General features: G+C 51.6%; 6 pseudogenes; 1 reads left to right on the top strand and 5 right to left on the bottom strand.

Annotated features, from left to right (window-relative positions):
- Positions 1–2,527: 2,527 nt before the first annotated feature.
- On the bottom strand, positions 2,528–2,647 carry LOC113889052 (annotated as a pseudogene).
- Positions 2,648–6,064: 3,417 nt separating this feature from the next.
- On the bottom strand, positions 6,065–6,184 carry LOC113889051 (annotated as a pseudogene).
- A 3,416-nt stretch (positions 6,185–9,600) lies between these two features.
- LOC113889049 lies at positions 9,601–9,720 on the bottom strand (annotated as a pseudogene).
- Positions 9,721–14,119: 4,399 nt separating this feature from the next.
- On the bottom strand, positions 14,120–14,239 carry LOC113889056 (annotated as a pseudogene).
- Positions 14,240–17,655: 3,416 nt separating this feature from the next.
- On the bottom strand, positions 17,656–17,775 carry LOC113889055 (annotated as a pseudogene).
- A 3,386-nt stretch (positions 17,776–21,161) lies between these two features.
- On the top strand, positions 21,162–24,639 carry LOC113889046 (annotated as a pseudogene).
- The last annotated feature ends 230 nt before the right edge of the window (positions 24,640–24,869 follow it).

The following is a 24,869-nucleotide window of genomic DNA, read 5'->3' as shown; positions in this document are numbered from 1 at the left end:
ACACACACACTTGAGTGTGGTCTTTGGAATTACTTCTGTTCGTAGTTGCTGGATTGAGCCCAACTTTGATACGACCCATGGACTGCGGCCCATCAGGCTCCTCTGTCCGTGGCATTTCCCAGGCGAGGATACTGGAGTGGGTTGCCATTTCCTTCTACGGGAGGCATCTTCCGGACCCAGGGATCGAACCCCAATCTCCTGGGTGGGGATACCTTGCCATCTGAACCAGGACATTGCTAATTCCCTAGGCAAAATACAAAGAATAGAGCTCGTGTTCTACTAAATGGAAAGATGATTTCAGAAACAGAAGCTGTCCTTTTTGGTATCTGTGAATCTTTATGTAGTTTTCGTTGATTTTTACTATTAAGGCTAAGTGAACAAGGCAAGAGAGAAACCCTAGAATTGAAAAGCAATGGACGTTTTTGAAAGAAACATGTGCAGGTGAAGCTCTCTTCCTTTTTGAGAGATGGTTAAATTCAAAATCTTGATACAACACATATGACTTTTGTGCACTTTCTTTCAAATCTCCATGACGAAGCCCTAAGGTGTCCAGGAAGAAAGGAGTAGAGGGGCAGACAAAAAGAGCAACCTTTCCCCTTGGTGCCATCTCAACCAGCTGCTTAGTTCCTTCATCTCAAGGACTATCATCTGGGCTTCTCTGCTTTGTCTGATTCTTGTTTCGGGGACCGTTTCTCGTCACAAGGCTGTCAACAGTGGGGGTGGGGGGTCTGTGGGGGGTGGGGAGCCCTTCTTTCCATTCCACATGAGACCCAGTGGACAATCCAGGCCCTGCCCACTGCATTGAGTGTGCAGCAACAATATCAACGGTAATGCCGGTGAACAATGCGTATTCCTGGAATCCACTCCGTTGGCTACTGACTGTGTGTGGTGGTGGTCTGGAACCTGGACCTGGAAGCTTTCTGGATGATTGCAAATGACACCAAAGTCTGAGGACGATGGAAGATCTTCACATTTCTGCAAGAGCCACACACCTCCAGAAGGAACCACAAGACTTGCCTGAAATGGTCAAGGTATAAGTCTTGGACTCAACGTTGGAAGGTCTCCACCTTTGCTATGGAAGTCAAACGATCTTTCTTTGAAATGAAAATGGAGCATACTGAACGTTCACATGCTTCTAGAGCATTTGAAAAGCCCTAACTTGTAGAAATCTGCTGTACGAGTTCCTTGAAAGCAAGAACCTCTATGCATGGATATGTCTTCATGCCTTAGATTGTGCCTCGAATATAGTGTACACATCAACCCAGGAAAGGAAAGAATTGACTCGCCAAATATACACAGAGATCAAAAGTGCCGAGCCAAGTGACCCCTTGAGGCTTCCAAGAGCTTTTCTGTCTTTCACACACTAAGTAAATACTGAGCACCTACGATGAGCTAGGAGGCATGTAATAAGTTTCAGGGAATAGAAGGCGGAGAGAAGAAGACACAGAGTTCCTGCTTTCACTGAGACGACTCTAATGATACATGACAGGCAGATCCTTTGAGAACCTATAGAGGGGCCTCTTCCCTCACCACAAAACCTGGGTGTCAGGGAAGGCTTTCCAGAGGCACCATTTCGTTGAGGTCCATAGGTTGAACCTAGGTAAACCAGGGTTGAGATGCAGGAAGAATTTCAGGCAGGGAAAATAGCATCTTGGAAGGCTATGTGACCAGGGAAACTTAGGACATTCAAGAAACGAAAAATGCCCTATGGGATGGAAGCCAAAGAGTGCAGAGGGCATTCCAGGCAAAAGACATCAGAGAAGAACGTGAGGAGCAAGCCTGAAGGGAAGTGGTCGTATCTTCAATATGCTGGGAAAATACGAGAGCCGTTGGAGCAGGGAGGTGACAGCATTGCATCTGCATTTCCAAAAGGTCATCTTGCTCCACATCACTAATGATTGGAGAGGCTCAACTCCAAACTCCAAGGAGGGACCACTTCACATGAGTCCGATTGGGCCTCACTGCGATGTCTGTCAATAACCAGTGCTGGAGAAGATGTGGAGCAAAGGGAACTCTCCTCCACGGTGAGTAGGAATGGGCGTGGGTAGAGCCGGTATGGAAAAGATTATGGAGGTTCCCGAAGGAACTAAAAGTGGAAGTAGCTTATGGTTCAGCAGTCCGACTCCCAGGCATAGATACACCCACAGTATAAGTGAACAAGATAGATGCCCCGTTTGGGCACATCTATCTGTGCGTGCGTGCGCACATGCGCATGCGCGATGGCCTGCGAGGCAGGGGGTGGGGCGGGGGCTGGGGCTCTGGCTGGAGTCCGTGCAAGCCCCGGGATTGCCTGAGGCAAGCCAAAGGAGCCCCAGATGGAGACGGGACTGCCGGTCGTCGGGTGTCCTGGAAGCCGAATGCGAATGCGGAGGGGCTCGCGGGCCGCGCGGAGGCAACCCAGGTCTGCAGCGGGAGTCGGGGCCCCGGCCAGCCGCTCCCCGCGGCCCGGGAGGGGCTGGGGCTGCGGGGGGGATCCAAGAATCGGGACGCGCGGCGGGGGCTAAAGGACCTCTTCTGGTAGGCAAAAAGCCTCGAGCACCCGGGATTCCCAGGTGGTCTCCCATCCAAGATCCTAACCAGGCCCGACCCTGCTTAGCTTCCGAGATCAGACGAGATCGGGCGCCTTCAGGCTGATAGGGCCGGAGCCGGAGGCGGTTGGCTCGGGGCGCCCTAAGAGCCTTGCGCTTCGCCTCCCTTTCGCTCTGCCCTGCAGGTCGGGCCAACGGGCCGCACCTCTCGTCGCGGGGCGTGCTGTACTTGAGCCGCACGACCCGCGACCGGACTCCAGCCTGCTGACGCCGGCCCGCCCCCCCGAACACCGCCAACACCAGAGCAGCAAGCGCCTGGCCGGGCCCGGGGGCCCGAGGGGCTTCCAGGACCCCCCATTGACCGGGAGGGCGTGCGTGCGTGCGTGCGCGCGGGGCCTGGGGCTGGGCTGAGGGGTGTGGAGGTCTCGGCGCCCTCCCACCCGCGGCCACTCCAGACCCGGCCGCGCTCGCTGAGCGGGGCCTCCCCCCGATCCCATGCGCTGCTCAGGCCCGCGCGGCCCCGGAGGTGTCGGTCTTCGGCGCCCGCCGCCTCCCAACCCCCGCGGCCCAGGGGCCTCTGAACCTCCTGCGGGCCTAGGCGCAGCGAAACTTGAGCGCCCAACTTGCGCGGCACCTGTCCGGTGCCCAAACCCACCAGAAGCCAGGAAGGCGCGGTCGAGCGGAGCGCCTCAGCCCCTCCCCTTCGCACTACCGAGGCCCCCCCTTTGCCCCCACGCCAAGCCCTCGACCTTCCTGAGAGAGCAGACGAGCCACAGGCAGGCACACAGACAGACACACAGACACTCGCACGCACCCACGCCAAGGGAGACAGCTGGCCTGCGCAAGCTCCTCAGCCAGAGCCAGAGCGCCTGGGAGAGGCCGGGGCCAGACGAACGGGCCGGCGGCTGGCTGTCAGGAGATACAGAGGCAGAAATACATGAAGATTCCGAGACAGACTCCAAGACGGCAAGAGGAGATACAGACACACACACACACACACACACACACACACACACACTTGAGTGTGGTCTTTGGAATTACTTCTGTTCGTAGTTGCTGGGTTGAGCCCAACTTTGATACGACCCATGGACTGCGGCCCATCAGGCTCCTCTGTCCGTGGCATTTCCCAGGCGAGGATACTGGAGTGGGTTGCCATTTCCTTCTACGGGAGGCATCTTCCGGACCCAGGGATCGAACCCCAATCTCCTGGGTGGGGATACCTTGCCATCTGAACCAGGACATTGCTAATTCCCTAGGCAAAATACAAAGAATAGAGCTCGTGTTCTACTAAATGGAAAGATGATTTCAGAAACAGAAGCTGTCCTTTTTGGTATCTGTGAATCTTTATGTAGTTTTCGTTGATTTTTACTATTAAGGCTAAGTGAACAAGGCAAGAGAGAAACCCTAGAATTGAAAAGCAATGGACGTTTTTGAAAGAAACATGTGCAGGTGAAGCTCTCTTCCTTTTTGAGAGATGGTTAAATGCAAAATCTTGATTCAACACATATGACTTTTGTGCACTTTCTTTCAAATCTCCATGACGAAGCCCTAAGGTGTCCAGGAAGAAAGGAGTAGAGGGGCAGACAAAAAGAGCAACCTTTCCCCTTGGTGCCATCTCAACCAGCTGCTTAGTTCCTTCATCTCAAGGACTATCATCTGGGCTTCTCTGGTTTGTCTGATTCTTGTTTCGGGGACCGTTTCTCGTCACAAGGCTGTCAACAGTGGGGGTGGGGGGTCTGTGTGGGGGTGGGGAGCCCTTCTTTCCATTCCACATGAGACCCAGTGGACAATCCAGGCCCTGCCCACTGCATTGAGTGTGCAGCAACAATATCAACGGTAATGCCGGTGAACAATGCGTATTCCTGGAATCCACTCCGTTGGCTACTGACTGTGTGTGGTGGTGGTCTGGAACCTGGACCTGGAAGCTTTCTGGATGATTGCAAATGACACCAAAGTCTGAGGACGATGGAAGATCTTCACATTTCTGCAAGAGCCACACACCTCCAGAAGGAACCACAAGACTTGCCTGAAATGGTCAAGGTATAAGTCTTGGACTCAACGTTGGAAGGTCTCCACCTTTGCTATGGAAGTCAAACGATCTTTCTTTGAAATGAAAATGGAGCATACTGAACGTTCACATGCTTCTAGAGCATTTGAAAAGCCCTAACTTGTAGAAATCTGCTGTACGAGTTCCTTGAAAGCAAGAACCTCTATGTATGGATATGTCTTCATGCCTTAGATTGTGCCTCGAATATAGTGTACACATCAACCCAGGAAAGGAAAGAATTGACTCGCCAAATAGACACAGAGATCAAAAGTGCCGAGCCAAGTGACCCCTTGAGGCTTCCAAGAGCTTTTCTGTCTTTCACACACTAAGTAAATACTGAGCACCTACGATGAGCTAGGAGGCATGTAATAAGTTTCAGGGAATAGAAGGCGGAGAGAAGAAGACACAGAGTTCCTGCTTTCACTGAGACGACTCTAATGATACATCACAGGCAGATCCTTTGAGAACCTATAGAGGGGCCTCTTCCCTCACCACAAAACCTGGGTGTCAGGGAAGGCTTTCCAGAGGCACCATTTCGTTGAGGTCCATAGGTTGAACCTAGGTAAACCAGGGTTGAGATGCAGGAAGAATTTCAGGCAGGGAAAATAGCATCTTGGAAGGCTATGTGACCAGGGAAACTTAGGACATTCAAGAAACGAAAAATGCCCTATGGGATGGAAGCCAAAGAGTGCAGAGGGCATTCCAGGCAAAAGACATCAGAGAAGAACGTGAGGAGCAAGCCTGAAGGGAAGTGGTCGTATCTTCAATATGCTGGGAAAATACGAGAGCCGTTGGAGCAGGGAGGTGACAGCATTGCATCTGCATTTCCAAAAGGTCATCTTGCTCCACATCACTAATGATTGGAGAGGCTCAACTCCAAACTCCAAGGAGGGACCACTTCACATGAGTCCGATTGGGCCTCACTGCGATGTCTGTCAATAACCAGTGCTGGAGAAGATGTGGAGCAAAGGGAACTCTCCTCCACGGTGAGTAGGAATGGGCGTGGGTAGAGCCGGTATGGAAAAGATTATGGAGGTTCCCGAAGGAACTAAAAGTGGAAGTAGCGTATGGTTCAGCAGTCCGACTCCCAGGCATAGATACACCCACGGTATAAGTGAACAAGATAGATGCCCCGTTTGGGCACATCTATCTGTGCGTGCGTGCGCACATGCGCATGCGCGATGGCCTGCGAGGCAGGGGGTGGGGCGGGGGCTGGGGCTCTGGCTGGAGTCCGTGCAAGCCCCGGGATTGCCTGAGGCAAGCCAAAGGAGCCCCAGATGGAGACGGGACTGCCGGTCGTCGGGTGTCCTGGAAGCCGAATGCGAATGCGGAGGGGCTCGCGGGCCGCGCGGAGGCAACCCAGGTCTGCAGCGGGAGTCGGGGCCCCGGCCAGCCGCTCCCCGCGGCCCGGGAGGGGCTGGGGCTGCGGGGGGGATCCAAGAATCGGGACGCGCGGCGGGGGCTAAAGGACCTCTTCTGGTAGGCAAAAAGCCTCGAGCACCCGGGATTCCCAGGTGGTCTCCCATCCAAGATCCTAACCAGGCCCGACCCTGCTTAGCTTCCGAGATCAGACGAGATCGGGCGCCTTCAGGCTGATAGGGCCGGAGCCGGAGGCGGTTGGCTCGGGGCGCCCTAAGAGCCTTGCGCTTCGCCTCCCTTTCGCTCTGCCCTGCAGGTCGGGCCAACGGGCCGCACCTCTCGTCGCGGGGCGTGCTGTACTTGAGCCGCACGACCCGCGACCGGACTCCAGCCTGCTGACGCCGGCCCGCCCCCCCGAACACCGCCAACACCAGAGCAGCAAGCGCCTGGCCGGGCCCGGGGGCCCGAGGGGCTTCCAGGACCCCCCATTGACCGGGAGGGCGTGCGTGCGTGCGTGCGCGCGGGGCCTGGGGGCTGGGCTGAGGGGTGCGGAGGTCTCGGCGCCCTCCCACCCGCGGCCACTCCAGACCCGGCCGCGCTCGCTGAGCGGGGCCTCCCCCCGATCCCATTCGCTGCTCAGGCCCGCGCGGCCCCGGAGGTGTCGGTCTTCGGCGCCCGCCGCCTCCCAACCCCCGCGGCCCAGGGGCCTCTGAACCTCCTGCGGGCCTAGGCGCAGCGAAACTTGAGCGCCCAACTTGCCCGGCACCTGTCCGGTGCCCAAACCCAGCAGAAGCCAGGAGGCGCGGTCGACCGGAGCGCCTCAGCCCCTCCCCTTCGCACTACCGAGGCCCCCCCTTTGACCCCACGCCAAGCCCTCGACCTTCCTGAGAGAGCAGACGAGCCACAGGCAGGCACACAGACAGACACACAGACACTCGCACGCACCCACGCCAAGGGAGACAGCTGGCCTGCGCAAGCTCCTCAGCCAGAGCCAGAGCGCCTGGGAGAGGCCGGGGCCAGACGAACGGGCCGGCGGCTGGCTGTCAGGAGATACAGAGGCAGAAATACATGAAGATTCCGAGACAGACTCCAAGACGGCAAGAGGAGATACACACACACACACACACACACACACACACACACACACACTTGAGTGTGGTCTTTGGAAATACTTGTGTTCGTAGTTGCTGGGTTGAGCCCAACTTTAATACAACCCATGGACTGCGGCCCATCAGGCTCCTCTGTCCGTGGCATTTCCCAGGCGAGGATACTGGAGTGGGTTGCCATTTCCTTCTCCGGCGGGATCTTCCCGACCCAGGGATCAAACCCCAGTCTCCTGCGCGCGGATGCCTTGCCATCTGAACCAGGACATTGCTAATTCCCTAGGCAAAATACAAAGAATAGAGCTCGTGTTCTACTAAATGGAAAGATGATTTCAAAAACAGAAGCTGTCCTTTGTTGGTATCTGTGAATCTTTATGTAGTTTTCGTTGATTTTTACTGTTAAGGCTAAGTGAACAAGGCAAGAGAGAAACCCTAGAATTGAAAAGCAATGGACGGTTTTGAAAGAAACATGTGCAGGTGAAGCTCTCTTCCTTTTTGAGAGATGGTTAAATGCAAAATCTTGATTCAACACATATGACTTTTGTGCACTTTCTTTCAAATCTCCATGACAAAACCCTAAGGCGTCCAGGAAGAAAGGAGTAGAGGGGCAGACAAAAAGAGCAACCTTTCCCCTTGGTGCCATCGCAACCAGCTGCTTAGTTCCTTCATCTCAAGGACTATCATCTGGGCTTCTCTGGTTTGTCTGATTCTTGTTTCGGGGACCGTTTCTCGTCACAAGGCTGTCAACAGTGGGGGTGGGGGTGTGTGTGTGGGGGGGGAGCCCTTCTTTCCATTCCACATGAGACCCAGTGGACAATCCAGGCCCTGCCCACTGCATTGAGTGTGCAGCAACAATATCAACGGTAATGCCGGTGAACAATGCGTATTCCTGGAATCCACTCCGTTGGCTACTGACTGTGTGTGGTGGTGGTCTGGAACCTAGACCTGGAAGCTTTCTGGATGATTGCAAATGACACCAAAGTCTGAGGACGATGGAAGATCTTCACATTTCTGCAAGAGCCACACACCTCCAGAAGGAACCACAAGACTTGCCTGAAATGGTCAAGGTATAAGTCTTGGACTCAACGTTGGAAGGTCTCCACCTTTGCTATGGAAGTCAAACGATCTTTCTTTGAAATGAAAATGGAGCATACTGAACGTTCACATGCTTCTAGAGCATTTGAAAAGCCCTAACTTGTAGAAATCTGCTGTACGAGTTCCTTGAAAGCAAGAACCTCTATGTATGGATATGTCTTCATGCCTTAGATTGTGCCTCGAATATAGTGTACACATCAACCCAGGAAAGGAAAGAATTGACTCGCCAAATAGACACAGAGATCAAAAGTGCCGAGCCAAGTGACCCCTTGAGGCTTCCAAGAGCTTTTCTGTCTTTCACACACTAAGTAAATACTGAGCACCTACGATGAGCTAGGAGGCATGTAATAAGTTTCAGGGAATAGAAGGCGGAGAGAAGAAGACACAGAGTTCCTGCTTTCACTGAGACGACTCTAATGATACATCACAGGCAGATCCTTTGAGAACCTATAGAGGGGCCTCTTCCCTCACCACAAAACCTGGGTGTCAGGGAAGGCTTTCCAGAGGCACCATTTCGTTGAGGTCCATAGGTTGAACCTAGGTAAACCAGGGTTGAGATGCAGGAAGAATTTCAGGCAGGGAAAATAGCATCTTGGAAGGCTATGTGACCAGGGAAACTTAGGACATTCAAGAAACGAAAAATGCCCTATGGGATGGAAGCCAAAGAGTGCAGAGGGCATTCCAGGCAAAAGACATCAGAGAAGAACGTGAGGAGCAAGCCTGAAGGGAAGTGGTCGTATCTTCAATATGCTGGGAAAATACGAGAGCCGTTGGAGCAGGGAGGTGACAGCATTGCATCTGCATTTCCAAAAGGTCATCTTGCTCCACATCACTAATGATTGGAGAGGCTCAACTCCAAACTCCAAGGAGGGACCACTTCACATGAGTCCGATTGGGCCTCACTGCGATGTCTGTCAATAACCAGTGCTGGAGAAGATGTGGAGCAAAGGGAACTCTCCTCCACGGTGAGTAGGAATGGGCGTGGGTAGAGCCGGTATGGAAAAGATTATGGAGGTTCCCGAAGGAACTAAAAGTGGAAGTAGCGTATGGTTCAGCAGTCCGACTCCCAGGCATAGATACACCCACGGTATAAGTGAACAAGATAGATGCCCCGTTTGGGCACATCTATCTGTGCGTGCGTGCGCACATGCGCATGCGCGATGGCCTGCGAGGCAGGGGGTGGGGCGGGGGCTGGGGCTCTGGCTGGAGTCCGTGCAAGCCCCGGGATTGCCTGAGGCAAGCCAAAGGAGCCCCAGATGGAGACGGGACTGCCGGTCGTCGGGTGTCCTGGAAGCCGAATGCGAATGCGGAGGGGCTCGCGGGCCGCGCGGAGGCAACCCAGGTCTGCAGCGGGAGTCGGGGCCCCGGCCAGCCGCTCCCCGCGGCCCGGGAGGGGCTGGGGCTGCGGGGGGGATCCAAGAATCGGGACGCGCGGCGGGGGCTAAAGGACCTCTTCTGGTAGGCAAAAAGCCTCGAGCACCCGGGATTCCCAGGTGGTCTCCCATCCAAGATCCTAACCAGGCCCGACCCTGCTTAGCTTCCGAGATCAGACGAGATCGGGCGCCTTCAGGCTGATAGGGCCGGAGCCGGAGGCGGTTGGCTCGGGGCGCCCTAAGAGCCTTGCGCTTCGCCTCCCTTTCGCTCTGCCCTGCAGGTCGGGCCAACGGGCCGCACCTCTCGTCGCGGGGCGTGCTGTACTTGAGCCGCACGACCCGCGACCGGACTCCAGCCTGCTGACGCCGGCCCGCCCCCCCGAACACCGCCAACACCAGAGCAGCAAGCGCCTGGCCGGGCCCGGGGGCCCGAGGGGCTTCCAGGACCCCCCATTGACCGGGAGGGCGTGCGTGCGTGCGTGCGCGCGGGGCCTGGGGGCTGGGCTGAGGGGTGCGGAGGTCTCGGCGCCCTCCCACCCGCGGCCACTCCAGACCCGGCCGCGCTCGCTGAGCGGGGCCTCCCCCCGATCCCATTCGCTGCTCAGGCCCGCGCGGCCCCGGAGGTGTCGGTCTTCGGCGCCCGCCGCCTCCCAACCCCCGCGGCCCAGGGGCCTCTGAACCTCCTGCGGGCCTAGGCGCAGCGAAACTTGAGCGCCCAACTTGCCCGGCACCTGTCCGGTGCCCAAACCCAGCAGAAGCCAGGAGGCGCGGTCGACCGGAGCGCCTCAGCCCCTCCCCTTCGCACTACCGAGGCCCCCCCTTTGCCCCCACGCCAAGCCCTCGACCTTCCTGAGAGAGCAGACGAGCCACAGGCAGGCACACAGACAGACACACAGACACTCGCACGCACCCACGCCAAGGGAGACAGCTGGCCTGCGCAAGCTCCTCAGCCAGAGCCAGAGCGCCTGGGAGAGGCCGGGGCCAGACGAACGGGCCGGCGGCTGGCTGTCAGGAGATACAGAGGCAGAAATACATGAAGATTCCGAGACAGACTCCAAGACGGCAAGAGGAGATACACACACACACACACACACACACACACACACACACACACACACTTGAGTGTGGTCTTTGGAAATACTTGTGTTCGTAGTTGCTGGGTTGAGCCCAACTTTAATACAACCCATGGACTGCGGCCCATCAGGCTCCTCTGTCCGTGGCATTTCCCAGGCGAGGATACTGGAGTGGGTTGCCATTTCCTTCTCCGGCGGGATCTTCCCGACCCAGGGATCAAACCCCAGTCTCCTGCGCGCGGATGCCTTGCCATCTGAACCAGGACATTGCTAATTCCCTAGGCAAAATACAAAGAATAGAGCTCGTGTTCTACTAAATGGAAAGATGATTTCAAAAACAGAAGCTGTCCTTTGTTGGTATCTGTGAATCTTTATGTAGTTTTCGTTGATTTTTACTGTTAAGGCTAACTGAACAAGGCAAGAGAGAAACCCCAGAATTGAAAAGCAATTGACGGTTTTGAAAGAAACATGTGCAGGTGAAGCTCTCTTCCTTTTTGAGAGATGGTTAAATGCAAAATCTTGATTCAACACATATGACTTTTGTGCACTTTCTTTCAAATCTCCATGACAAAACCCTAAGGCGTCCAGGAAGAAAGGAGTAGAGGGGCAGACAAAAAGAGCAACCTTTCCCCTTGGTGCCATCGCAACCAGCTGCTTAGTTCCTTCATCTCAAGGACTATCATCTGGGCTTCTCTGGTTTGTCTGATTCTTGTTTCGGGGACCGTTTCTCGTCACAAGGCTGTCAACAGTGGGGGTGGGGGTGTGTGTGGGGGGGGGAGCCCTTCTTTCCATTCCACATGAGACCCAGTGGACAATCCAGGCCCTGCCCACTGCATTGAGTGTGCAGCAACAATATCAACGGTAATGCCGGTGAACAATGCGTATTCCTGGAATCCACTCCGTTGGCTACTGACTGTGTGTGGTGGTGGTCTGGAACCTAGACCTGGAAGCTTTCTGGATGATTGCAAATGACACCAAAGTCTGCCGTTCTCCCGAAGGAGAGGAGACACTGAGGCCTCCCCGGTCGGATCTTAGAAGCCCAGGCATAATTAGTAAGCATGGTGGGTTCCGCGCTCCAGATGGAGACTCAACCAGAGTGAGAGAGAGAGCGACATGGGGAGACCAGTATTTTGAGAAACTGATCCCAATTCTTTATTTTCCATGGTCTACTTTTATACACTGAGATGTTATGCAAAAGTCACATGGGGACAGCAGTCCTGACTTTCATTAAAGTCAGGTGCTTCACACAAATGTATACAAGAGGTCTTAGGGGTGTTACATCATCTTCTGGCCAGGGGCCCTGCTGACAATTTACGACCCTCTCCTTGTGACAGCGGTCAGTCAATCAGGACACTTATTTCTCCAGGGCTGATTATCTCAAAACAGACGCCACCCAAATAAAGTTACATTCCTACAGGGGTGAGGGTGTAGTGGGTTTTTAGTTAAGGAAAGAATTTACTTAGCCTAAGGTCTAACGTGATTAATATCAAAGGTTAATTCTATATATTCATTAATGTGTGTAAGGGCAGGGATATGGAGACTTAGCAACAAACATTGGCTCAACAAATGAAAAACCCTTCACCAACACAATTTCTAATTAGCCCATTATACTTATACTAATAGTTTTCTAACTTTTCTAAGGAACCTGTTTTTAGAAGGTTTAAAGCATCTTGTGCCTCTCACGGTTGGGAGGCTGTGAGCGATCACATGTGGCCGGACAAGCCTGTCAGGCAGGCCAGAGAACCTTCAGAGGAGTTTGTAGGTTTAAAACACTCTTATCACGCCCAGGAATTATTATAAACTGGAGCTCTAAGTTAACTCCTTCTCCAAAAGAGGTGGTGGGGGACAGCCCCCCGTAAAGTCAGAGGTGTAGGTGAGCACCAAAGTAGTAAAGTAGGCAGGCTCTGGTTATGGGGGTAGATGCTCGAGGATTTCCAGGGGGACTCCTGAGGCTCGATCCCGCCTTTGCGTATGTCGAGCCTCACATTTCTGCAAGAGCCACACACCTCCAGAAGGAACCACAAGACTTGCCTGAAATGGTCAAGGTATAAGTCTTGGACTCAACGTTGGAAGGTCTCCACCTTTGCTATGGAAGTCAAACGATCTTTCTTTGAAATGAAAATGGAGCATACTGAACGTTCACATGCTTCTAGAGCATTTGAAAAGCCCTAACTTGTAGAAATCTGCTGTACGAGTTCCTTGAAAGCAAGAACCTCTATGTATGGATATGTCTTCATGCCTTAGATTGTGCCTCGAATATAGTGTACACATCAACCCAGGAAAGGAAAGAATTGACTCGCCAAATAGACACAGAGATCAAAAGTGCCGAGCCAAGTGACCCCTTGAGGCTTCCAAGAGCTTTTCTGTCTTTCACACACTAAGTAAATACTGAGCACCTACGATGAGCTAGGAGGCATGTAATAAGTTTCAGGGAATAGAAGGCGGAGAGAAGAAGACACAGAGTTCCTGCTTTCACTGAGACGACTCTAATGATACATCACAGGCAGATCCTTTGAGAACCTATAGAGGGGCCTCTTCCCTCACCACAAAACCTGGGTGTCAGGGAAGGCTTTCCAGAGGCACCATTTCGTTGAGGTCCATAGGTTGAACCTAGGTAAACCAGGGTTGAGATGCAGGAAGAATTTCAGGCAGGGAAAATAGCATCTTGGAAGGCTATGTGACCAGGGAAACTTAGGACATTCAAGAAACGAAAAATGCCCTATGGGATGGAAGCCAAAGAGTGCAGAGGGCATTCCAGGCAAAAGACATCAGAGAAGAACGTGAGGAGCAAGCCTGAAGGGAAGTGGTCGTATCTTCAATATGCTGGGAAAATACGAGAGCCGTTGGAGCAGGGAGGTGACAGCATTGCATCTGCATTTCCAAAAGGTCATCTTGCTCCACATCACTAATGATTGGAGAGGCTCAACTCCAAACTCCAAGGAGGGACCACTTCACATGAGTCCGATTGGGCCTCACTGCGATGTCTGTCAATAACCAGTGCTGGAGAAGATGTGGAGCAAAGGGAACTCTCCTCCACGGTGAGTAGGAATGGGCGTGGGTAGAGCCGGTATGGAAAAGATTATGGAGGTTCCCGAAGGAACTAAAAGTGGAAGTAGCCTATGGTTCAGCAGTCCGACTCCCAGGCATAGATACACCCACGGTATAAGTGAACAAGATAGATGCCCCGTTTGGGCACATCTATCTGTGCGTGCGTGCGCACATGCGCATGCGCGATGGCCTGCGAGGCAGGGGGTGGGGCGGGGGCTGGGGCTCTGGCTGGAGTCCGTGCAAGCCCCGGGATTGCCTGAGGCAAGCCAAAGGAGCCCCAGATGGAGACGGGACTGCCGGTCGTCGGGTGTCCTGGAAGCCGAATGCGAATGCGGAGGGGCTCGCGGGCCGCGCGGAGGCAACCCAGGTCTGCAGCGGGAGTCGGGGCCCCGGCCAGCCGCTCCCCGCGGCCCGGGAGGGGCTGGGGCTGCGGGGGGGATCCAAGAATCGGGACGCGCGGCGGGGGCTAAAGGACCTCTTCTGGTAGGCAAAAAGCCTCGAGCACCCGGGATTCCCAGGTGGTCTCCCATCCAAGATCCTAACCAGGCCCGACCCTGCTTAGCTTCCGAGATCAGACGAGATCGGGCGCCTTCAGGCTGATAGGGCCGGAGCCGGAGGCGGTTGGCGCGGGGCGCCCTAAGAGCCTTGCGCTTCGCCTCCCTTTCGCTCTGCCCTGCAGGTCGGGCCAACGGGCCGCACCTCTCGTCGCGGGGCGTGCTGTACTTGAGCCGCACGACCCGCGACCGGACTCCAGCCTGCTGACGCCGGCCCGCCCCCCGAACACCGCCAACACCAGAGCAGCAAGCGCCTGGCCGGGCCCGGGGGCCCGAGGGGCTTCCAGGACCCCCCATTGACCGGGAGGGCGTGCGTGCGTGCGTGCGCGCGGGGCCTGGGGCTGGGCTGAGGGGTGCGGAGGTCTCGGCGCCCTCCCACCCGCGGCCACTCCAGACCCGGCCGCGCTCGCTGAGCGGGGCCTCCCCCCGATCCCATTCGCTGCTCAGGCCCGCGCGGCCCCGGAGGTGTCGGTCTTCGGCGCCCGCCGCCTCCCAACCCCCGCGGCCCAGGGGCCTCTGAACCTCCTGCGGGCCTAGGCGCAGCGAAACTTGAGCGCCCAACTTGCCCGGCACCTGTCCGGTGCCCAAACCCAGCAGAAGCCAGGGAGGCGCGGTCGACCGGAGCGCCTCAGCCCCTCCCCTTCGCACTACCGAGGCCCCCCCTTTGCCCCCACGCCAAGCCCTCGACCTTCCTGAGAGAGCAGACGAGCCACAGGCAGGCACACAGACAGACACACAGACACTCGCACGCACCCACGCCAAGGGAGACAGCTGGCCTGCGCAAGCTCCTCAGCCAGAGCCAGAGCGCCTGGGAGAGGCCGGGGCCAGACGAACGGGCCGGCGGCTGGCTGTCAGGAGATACAGAGGCAGAAATACATGAAGATTCCGAGACAGACTCCAAGACGGCAAGAGGAGATACACACACACACACACACACACACACACACACACACACACACTTGAGTGTGGTCTTTGGAAATACTTCTGTTCGTAGTTGCTGGGTTGAGCCCAACTTTGATACGACCCATGGACTGCGGCCCATCAGGCTCCTCTGTCCGTGGCATTTCCCAGGCGAGGATACTGGAGTGGGTTGCCATTTCCTTCTCCGGCGGGATCTTCCCGACCCAGGGATCAAACCCCAGTCTCCTGCGGCGGATGCCTTGCCATCTGAACCAGGACATTGCTAATTCCCTAGGCAAAATACAAAGAATAGAGCTCGTGTTCTACTAAATGGAAAGATGATTTCAGAAACAGAAGCTGTCCTTTGTTGGTATCTGTGAATCTTTATGTAGTTTTCGTTGATTTTTACTGTTAAGGCTAAGTGAACAAGGCAAGAGAGAAACCCCAGAATTGAAAAGCAATTGACGGTTTTGAAAGAAACATGTGCAGGTGAAGCTCTCTTCCTTTTTGAGAGATGGTTAAATGCAAAATCTTGATTCAACACATATGACTTTTGTGCACTTTCTTTCAAATCTCCATGACGAAACCCTAAGGCGTCCAGGAAGAAAGGAGTAGAGGGGCAGACAAAAAGAGCAACCTTTCCCCTTGGTGCCATCGCAACCAGCTGCTTAGTTCCTTCATCTCAAGGACTATCATCTGGGCTTCTCTGGTTTGTCTGATTCTTGTTTCGGGGACCGTTTCTCGTCACAAGGCTGTCAACAGTGGGGGTGGGGGGTGTGTGGGGGGTGGGGAGCCCTTCTTTCCATTCCACATGAGACCCAGTGGACAATCCAGGCCCTGCCCACTGCATTGAGTGTGCAGCAACAATATCAACGGTAATGCCGGTGAACAATGCGTATTCCTGGAATCCACTCCGTTGGCTACTGACTGTGTGTGGTGGTGGTCTGGAACCTAGACCTGGAAGCTTTCTGGATGATTGCAAATGACACCAAAGTCTGAGGACGATGGAAGATCTTCACATTTCTGCAAGAGCCACACACCTCCAGAAGGAACCACAAGACTTGCCTGAAATGGTCAAGGTATAAGTCTTGGACTCAACGTTGGAAGGTCTCCACCTTTGCTATGGAAGTCAAACGATCTTTCTTTGAAATGAAAATGGAGCATACTGAACGTTCACATGCTTCTAGAGCATTTGAAAAGCCCTAACTTGTAGAAATCTGCTGTACGAGTTCCTTGAAAGCAAGAACCTCTATGTATGGATATGTCTTCATGCCTTAGATTGTGCCTCGAATATAGTGTACACATCAACCCAGGAAAGGAAAGAATTGACTCGCCAAATAGACACAGAGATCAAAAGTGCCGAGCCAAGTGACCCCTTGAGGCTTCCAAGAGCTTTTCTGTCTTTCACACACTAAGTAAATACTGAGCACCTACGATGAGCTAGGAGGCATGTAATAAGTTTCAGGGAATAGAAGGCGGAGAGAAGAAGACACAGAGTTCCTGCTTTCACTGAGACGACTCTAATGATACATCACAGGCAGATCCTTTGAGAACCTATAGAGGGGCCTCTTCCCTCACCACAAAACCTGGGTGTCAGGGAAGGCTTTCCAGAGGCACCATTTCGTTGAGGTCCATAGGTTGAACCTAGGTAAACCAGGGTTGAGATGCAGGAAGAATTTCAGGCAGGGAAAATAGCATCTTGGAAGGCTATGTGACCAGGGAAACTTAGGACATTCAAGAAACGAAAAATGCCCTATGGGATGGAAGCCAAAGAGTGCAGAGGGCATTCCAGGCAAAAGACATCAGAGAAGAACGTGAGGAGCAAGCCTGAAGGGAAGTGGTCGTATCTTCAATATGCTGGGAAAATACGAGAGCCGTTGGAGCAGGGAGGTGACAGCATTGCATCTGCATTTCCAAAAGGTCATCTTGCTCCACATCACTAATGATTGGAGAGGCTCAACTCCAAACTCCAAGGAGGGACCACTTCACATGAGTCCGATTGGGCCTCACTGCGATGTCTGTCAATAACCAGTGCTGGAGAAGATGTGGAGCAAAGGGAACTCTCCTCCACGGTGAGTAGGAATGGGCGTGGGTAGAGCCGGTATGGAAAAGAATATGGAGGTTCCCGAAGGAACTAAAAGTGGAAGTAGCCTATGGTTCAGCAGTCCGACTCCCAGGCATAGATACACCCACGGTATAAGTGAACAAGATAGATGCCCCGTTTGGGCACATCTATCTGTGCGTGCGTGCGCACATGCGCATGCGCGATGGCCTGCGAGGCAGGGGGTGGGGCGGGGGCTGGGGCTCTGGCTGGAGTCCGTGCAAGCCCCGGGATTGCCTGAGGCAAGCCAAAGGAGCCCCAGATGGAGACGGGACTGCCGGTCGTCGGGTGTCCTGGAAGCCGAATGCGAATGCGGAGGGGCTCGCGGGCCGCGCGGAGGCAACCCAGGTCTGCAGCGGGAGTCGGGGCCCCGGCCAGCCGCTCCCCGCGGCCCGGGAGGGGCTGGGGCTGCGGGGGGGATCCAAGAATCGGGACGCGCGGCGGGGGCTAAAGGACCTCTTCTGGTAGGCAAAAAGCCTCGAGCACCCGGGATTCCCAGGTGGTCTCCCATCCAAGATCCTAACCAGGCCCGACCCTGCTTAGCTTCCGAGATCAGACGAGATCGGGCGCCTTCAGGCTGATAGGGCCGGAGCCGGAGGCGGTTGGCTCGGGGCGCCCTAAGAGCCTTGCGCTTCGCCTCCCTTTCGCTCTGCCCTGCAGGTCGGGCCAACGGGCCGCACCTCTCGTCGCGGGGCGTGCTGTACTTGAGCCGCACGACCCGCGACCGGACTCCAGCCTGCTGACGCCGGCCCGCCCCCCCGAACACCGCCAACACCAGAGCAGCAAGCGCCTGGCCGGGCCCGGGGGCCCGAGGGGCTTCCAGGACCCCCCATTGACCGGGAGGGCGTGCGTGCGTGCGTGCGCGCGGGGCCTGGGGGCTGGGCTGAGGGGTGCGGAGGTCTCGGCGCCCTCCCACCCGCGGCCACTCCAGACCCGGCCGCGCTCGCTGAGCGGGGCCTCCCCCCGATCCCATTCGCTGCTCAGGCCCGCGCGGCCCCGGAGGTGTCGGTCTTCGGCGCCCGCCGCCTCCCAACCCCCGCGGCCCAGGGGCCTCTGAACCTCCTGCGGGCCTAGGCGCAGCGAAACTTGAGCGCCCAACTTGCCCGGCACCTGTCCGGTGCCCAAACCCAGCAGAAGCCAGGGAGGCGCGGTCGACCGGAGCGCCTCAGCCCCTCCCCTTCGCACTACCGAGGCCCCCCTTTGCCCCCACGCCAAGCCCTCGACCTTCCTGAGAGAGCAGACGAGCCACAGGCAGGCACACAGACAGACACACAGACACTCGCACGCACCCACGCCAAGGGAGACAGCTGGCCTGCGCAAGCTCCTCAGCCAGAGCCAGAGCGCCTGGGAGAGGCCGGGGCCAGACGAACGGGCCGGCGGCTGGCTGTCAGGAGATACAGAGGCAGAAATACATGAAGATTCCGAGACAGACTCCAAGACGGCAAGAGGAGATACACACACACACACACACACACACACACACACACACACACACTTGAGTGTGGTCTTTGGAAATACTTCTGTTCGTAGTTGCTTGGTTGAGCCCAACTTTGATACGACCCATGGACTGCGGCCCATCAGGCTCCTCTGTCCGTGGCATTTCCCAGGCGAGGATACTGGAGTGGGTTGCCATTTCCTTCTCCGGCGGGATCTTCCCGACCCAGGGATCAAACCCCAGTCTCCTGCGGGCGGTTACCTTGCCATCTGAACCAGGACATTGCTAATTCCCTAGGCAAAATACAAAGAATAGATCTCGTGTTCTACTAAATGGAAAGATGATTTCAGAAACAGAAGCTGTCCTTTGTTGGTATCTGTGAATCTTTATGTAGTTTTCGTTGATTTTTACTATTAAGGCTACTTGAACAAGGCAAGAGAGAAACCCCGGAATTGAAAAGCAGTTGACGTTTTTGAAAGAAACATGTGCAGGTGAAGCTCTCTTCCTTTTTGAGAGATGGTTAAATGCAAAATCTTGATTCAACACATATGACTTTTGTGCAGTTTATTTCACATCTCCATGACGAACCCCTAAGGCGTCCAGAAAGAAAGGAGTAGAGTGGCAGACAAAAAGAGCAACCTTTCCCCTTGGTACCATCTCAACCAGCTGCTTAGTTCCTTCATCTCAAGGCCTACCATCTGGGCTTCTCTGGTTTGTCTGATTCTTGTTTTGGGGACCGTTTCTATTCACAAGGCTGTGAAGAGCGGGTGGTGTTGGGGGGCTGTGTGGGGGTGGGGAATCCCTTCTTTCCTTTCCACATGAGACCCAGTGGACAATCCAGGCCCTGCCCACTGCATTGAGTGTACAGCAACAGTATCAACGGTGATGCTGGTTAACAACTCATATTCCTGGAATCCACTCCGTTGGCTACTGACTGTGTGTGCTGTGAGACCTGGAAGCTTTCTTGATGATTTAAAATGACAGCAAAGTCTGAGCACATTGGAAAATCTTCACATTTCTGCAAGTGCCACACACCCTCAGAAGGAACCACAAGTCTTGCCTGAAATGGTCAAGGTATAAGTATTGGACTCAACGTTGGAAGGTCTCCACCTTTGCTATGGAAGTCAAACGATTTTTCTTTGTAGTGAAAATGAATCATACTGAACGTTCACATACTTCTAGAGCATTTGAAAAGCCCTAACTTGTAGAAATCTGCTGTACGAGTTCCTTGAAAGCAAGAACCTATATTTATGGATACGTATTAATGCCTTATATTTTGCCTTGAGTATAGTGTACACATCAACCCAGGAAAGAAAGAATTCAATCGCCAAATATACAAAGAGATCAAAAGTGCCGAGCCAAGTGACACCTTCAGGCCTCCAAGAGCTTTTCTGTCTTTCACACAGTAAGTAAATACTGAGCACCTACGATGAGCTAAGAGGCATGTAATAAATTTCTGGAAATAGAATGCGGAGAGAAGAAGACACAGAGTTCCTGCTTTCACTGAGAGGAATTTAATGATACATCACAGCCAGATCCTTTGAAAACTTATTGTGGGACCTGTTCCCTCACCAAAACCTGGGTGTCAGCAAAGGCTTTTCAGAGTAACAATTCATTTGTGATCCATAGGTTGAACCTACGTAAACCAGGGTTAAGATGCAGGAAGAATTTCACGCAGGGAAAATAGCATCTTGGAAGGCTATGTGACCAGGGAAACTTAGGACATTCTAGAAATGAAAAATGCCCTATGGGATGGAAGCCAAAGCGTGCAGAGGGCATTCCAGTGAAAAGACATCAGAGACAAACCTCGGGAAGAAGCAATGAAGGGATGTGATCATATATTCAATATGATGGGAAAATCCAAGAGCAGTTGTGGCAGGGAGGTGATAGAATTACATCTGCATTTCCAAAAGTTCATCTTGCTCCATAACACTAATGATTGGAGCGACTCAACTGCAAATTACAAGGAGGGACCACTTCCTCGAATCCGAATGGTCCTCATTGCAAAGTCTATCAATAACAAATGCTAGAGAAGATGTGGACCAAAGGGAACTCTACTCCACATGCAGACTGTGTGGGTGAATTCTCTAAGAAATTACGGGAAGAAGTGCTCCATCTTGTTTATTGCATTGTGTTTAGGGGAACTAATTTGGAATTAGTGGAGCCCATTTCTCAGTATATTATTTCCAAACTAGGCAACTATAATTACAGTCTGATAAGATGGAACTCAAATAACTTCTGAATGTTAATTTATTTTGAAAGAGGAAATAATCTTGCAAGAGAAATATAGACAAACAGGAAAAGCATAGTTGTCAATATATTAACCTAGAGATGCTTCAAATATTGTTTAAGAAATATGAAAGTTTCATGGAGTATTTCACATGAAGGAATTATTTCCTCTTAAAAGTCAAAAGGGCTTCCCTGGTGGCTCAGAGGTTAAAGCATCTGCCTGCAATGCAGAAGACCTGGGTTTGATCCCTGAGTCAGAAAGATCCCCTGGAGAAGGAAATGGCAACCCACTCCAGTATTCTTGCCCGGAGAATCCCATGGATGGAGGAGCCTGGTGGTCTACAGTCCACGGGGTCGCAAAGAATCAGATACTACTGAGCAACTTAACTAACTTAAAAGTCAAAAAGGATTATGAGTCCACTCATAAAAATGATTTGTTCTTCAGTTTTATCATGAATTACCTGACTAAAGGATGATTATTTATTGTATTATTCCTTCAAAATTATAGCACATTGTTCACTTTCCAGATTTTTATTTAATTGATATTTATTTAACATTGACTCTGTGCCAGCACTGCAAAACCCACCCACACACCCTACACCAATTTTGTGATTTCATTAGAAACCACTTAATCAAGCAAATTCTATAGTTACCTCTATTTTACATCCTAAATTGGCACATTATATGTCACCCTACTTAACACTATTAAGATTATCTCTTTTTTTAAAACTCTTGATAAATATAATTCCTTGCTTCCTCACAAAATAATTTAAATTATATAAAAACTGGAACTTTGTCTAATTTATCACTGTATTCTTAGCTCATAGAAGAATATTAGTACTAGATAGTCAAAGACTCGTATTAAATGAAAATGATTTCAGTGGGTCTCAAAATAACTTGTCTTTAAAAGGCATTGGTGCCATTTAAAGTAGATATTAGGTTTCCATTTTCTCATCAATGATTCGTTTCATTGGTTTTGTCATTTCAGATCACTTTCTTGAACATCAGATCATGGAAGATAGAAATAATGTTACTGAATTTATCCTCTTAGAACTTTCTATGGACAAGAAAGTCCAGATCCTCTGCTTTTTATTTTTCTTATTCTGTTACCTGGCTATTTGGTTGGGGAATTTGATCATTGTGATTTCTATTACATGCAGTCAGCTAATCACCCAGCCCATGTACTTCTTCCTTAACTGCCTTGCACTCTCAGACCTCTTCTACACCTCCACTGTGACACCCAAACTCATGACTGACTTACTGATGGAGAAAAAGGCCATTTCCTATAAAAACTGCATGACACAGCTTTTCACCACCCACTTCTTTGAGGGGGGATTGAGGTCTTCACCCTCACAGGGATGGCCTGTGACTGCTATGTGGCCGTCAGCAAACCTCTCCACGACGCCATCACCATGAACAGGCAAAAACGTCACTCAATTCTCATAGCGTCGTGTGCAGGGGGACTTCTTCATTCTCTTGGTCTCTTTCTTCTTGCGATTGTTTGACCTTTCTGTGGCCCCAGTGAAATAGATCACTATTTCCGTGATGCATATCTTTTGTTGAAACTAGCCTGCACTGATACTCACAAAATTGGCTTTTTTGTCATTGCCAGTTCTGGCTTGATGGGACTGGTGCTCTTTGTGGTTTTGATGGCCTCCTACACTTTGATTCTGTATAATGTGTGCACATATTCTGCAGAAAGCCACCATAAAGCACTTTCCACCTGTAGTTCCCACATCACAGTCCGTGATCCTCTTTTTCACACCTGTCATCTTTGTTTACATTAGACCTGCCACAACATTACCAGAAGATAAAGTGTTTACGCTCTTCTACACAATTATTGTCCCCATGCTCAACCCGCTTATCTACACACTTAGAAACATGGAGATGAAAAATTCCATAAGAAGAGTTTGGTGCAATAAAAGGTTCTGGGAAGGGAGCTTAATGATCTGAAGGTCATTCATCTGACGCCAGTGACTGTCTTCTCATCACTCCCTCTGTTGCTGATTCTCTCCTGCTAATGGGAAAATCAGTCAGAATGTGTAAAAGCCAAGCCTCCAACAACAGCTTGCCTTCAGTGATTCCTTCTTTATTTTCCTCTCAATGTGTTTTCCTTGATTTCACTTTTCACTAATAATCCCCTTTGTTTAAAAAAAAAAAAAGAAAAGAAAAGAAAACTTTTTACAGAGTAAAAACACAGTGAAAAGTCTGGAGGGAGAGTGATCCTGCCTGTATTGAAGGCTAAACCTGGGGGAGACTTCGCTCTCAAAATACTTGGCCTCAAGGTATAAAAGGTAATAATATGTTAAAAGGTAAAAGACAGTTGAAGAATCCACCTGCTAATGCAGGAGACACAGGTTCAATCCTTGGGCCAGGAAGATCCTCTGGAGAAGGAAATGGCTACCCACTCCAGTGTTTTTGCCTGGGAAATCCCATGGAGAGAGGAATCTGGTGGGCTACAGCCCATGGGGATGCAAAACAGCTGGACATGATTCAGCGACTAAACAAAAACAAAAAGGCAGTTATAGGAAAATAAGAACAATCACATACTGCAAACTCCTTTCTGAGCTATATACCTAGCCTCGTATCCTACAACTCTAGATTTCTTTTAATCAAGTACCTAGAGATCTTTTTGTGTGTATTTGTGAACTGTGATTATTTTACTTAAGTGAAATGAATATGTAGATCTAAATACAACATAGTGTAAAGTCCAGCCTTATAGTCTACATGGCAAGTCTTACAGTCTGAAAAGCAAGTCACTGTGTGATCTGTTTGTGAAGTAACATTGTAAGTATTGGGGAAAATATATACAAACTCTTGCTATTTTAACTGGGTTTGATATTAAGTATACATGATCAAGGAATAAATAAACTACCACTGACTTTGCTACAAAAAAGAAGAAAATATAAATCCTTTAGTTCCTCAAAATAGATGATTTATCTCAAAGTAAAAGACTTTCACTTCGTATCTAATTTCAAGTGTAGAATAATCCTAAAATAATATTTGACAAAATATAGATCAGACTCTGTGATGGGAATATATATATTCTGCTGCTGTGCTTAGGTGTTTCTGACTCTGTGGCCACATGGACTGTAGCCCACCAGGCTTCTCTGTCCATGGGGATTCTCCAGGCACAAATATCAGAGTGGGTTGCCATGTTCTCCTCCAGGGGATCTTCCCAAGCCAGGGACTGAACCCAGGTCTCCCATACTGCAGGCAGACTCTTTACCAACTGAGCCATCAGGGAAGCCCAAGTATACTGGAGTGGGTAGCCTATCTCTTCTCCAGGGGATTTTCCTGACCCAGGAATCAACCAGAGGTCTCCTGCATTGCAGATGGATTCTTTACCAGGTGAGCTACCAGGGAAGTCTAATGTGTATACATCCATACCTATAGGATTTTCATGATTTTCTAGTGCAAAGTATACATTTTGTTTGAAATACATTTTTAAGATTGCTGCATTTTCTTATGAAAATGTGCACAGTTTTGGATATAAAGTGTAACTATTGATAGTATAGATTTGTATTCTATATAATGAGTTAAACTATATTTAATACTATAGATTTATTTTAGGTAATAGGATATTTTCTAATGTTTCTCTCTCAAATAATGTAATATTTTTTAGAATTAATAGGAAAGATTATGAATTTTAAAGAATCATATTATTAATATGTCATAAAAATGTTGTTAACTGTTCTCCACACAAAGATAGGCCATATTAATATTTGGCTATATTATGTGTGTGTCTCCTTCAGAATTTTCCACAGTTTATTGTGATCCACACAGTCAAAGGCTATGGCATAGTCAAGAAAGCAGAAATAGAAGTTTTTCTGGAACTCTCTTGCTTTTTCGATGATCCAGCAGATGTTGGCAATTTGATTTCTGGTTCCTCTGCCTTTTCTAAAACCAGCTTGAACATCTGGAAGTTCATGGTGCACGTATTGCTGAAGCCTGGCTTGGAGAATTTTGAGCATTACTTTACTAGCAACAAAGATCTGTCTAGTCAAAGCTATAGTTTTTCCAG

The sequence above is a fragment of the Bos indicus x Bos taurus genome, unplaced genomic scaffold (genome assembly GCF_003369695.1).
Source record: "Bos indicus x Bos taurus breed Angus x Brahman F1 hybrid unplaced genomic scaffold, Bos_hybrid_MaternalHap_v2.0 tig00003492_arrow_arrow_obj, whole genome shotgun sequence".
Classification (NCBI taxonomy): domain Eukaryota; kingdom Metazoa; phylum Chordata; class Mammalia; order Artiodactyla; family Bovidae; genus Bos; species Bos indicus x Bos taurus.
The sequence above is the reverse complement of the archived record's forward strand: the minus strand, read 5'-3'. Positions and strand labels throughout refer to the sequence as shown.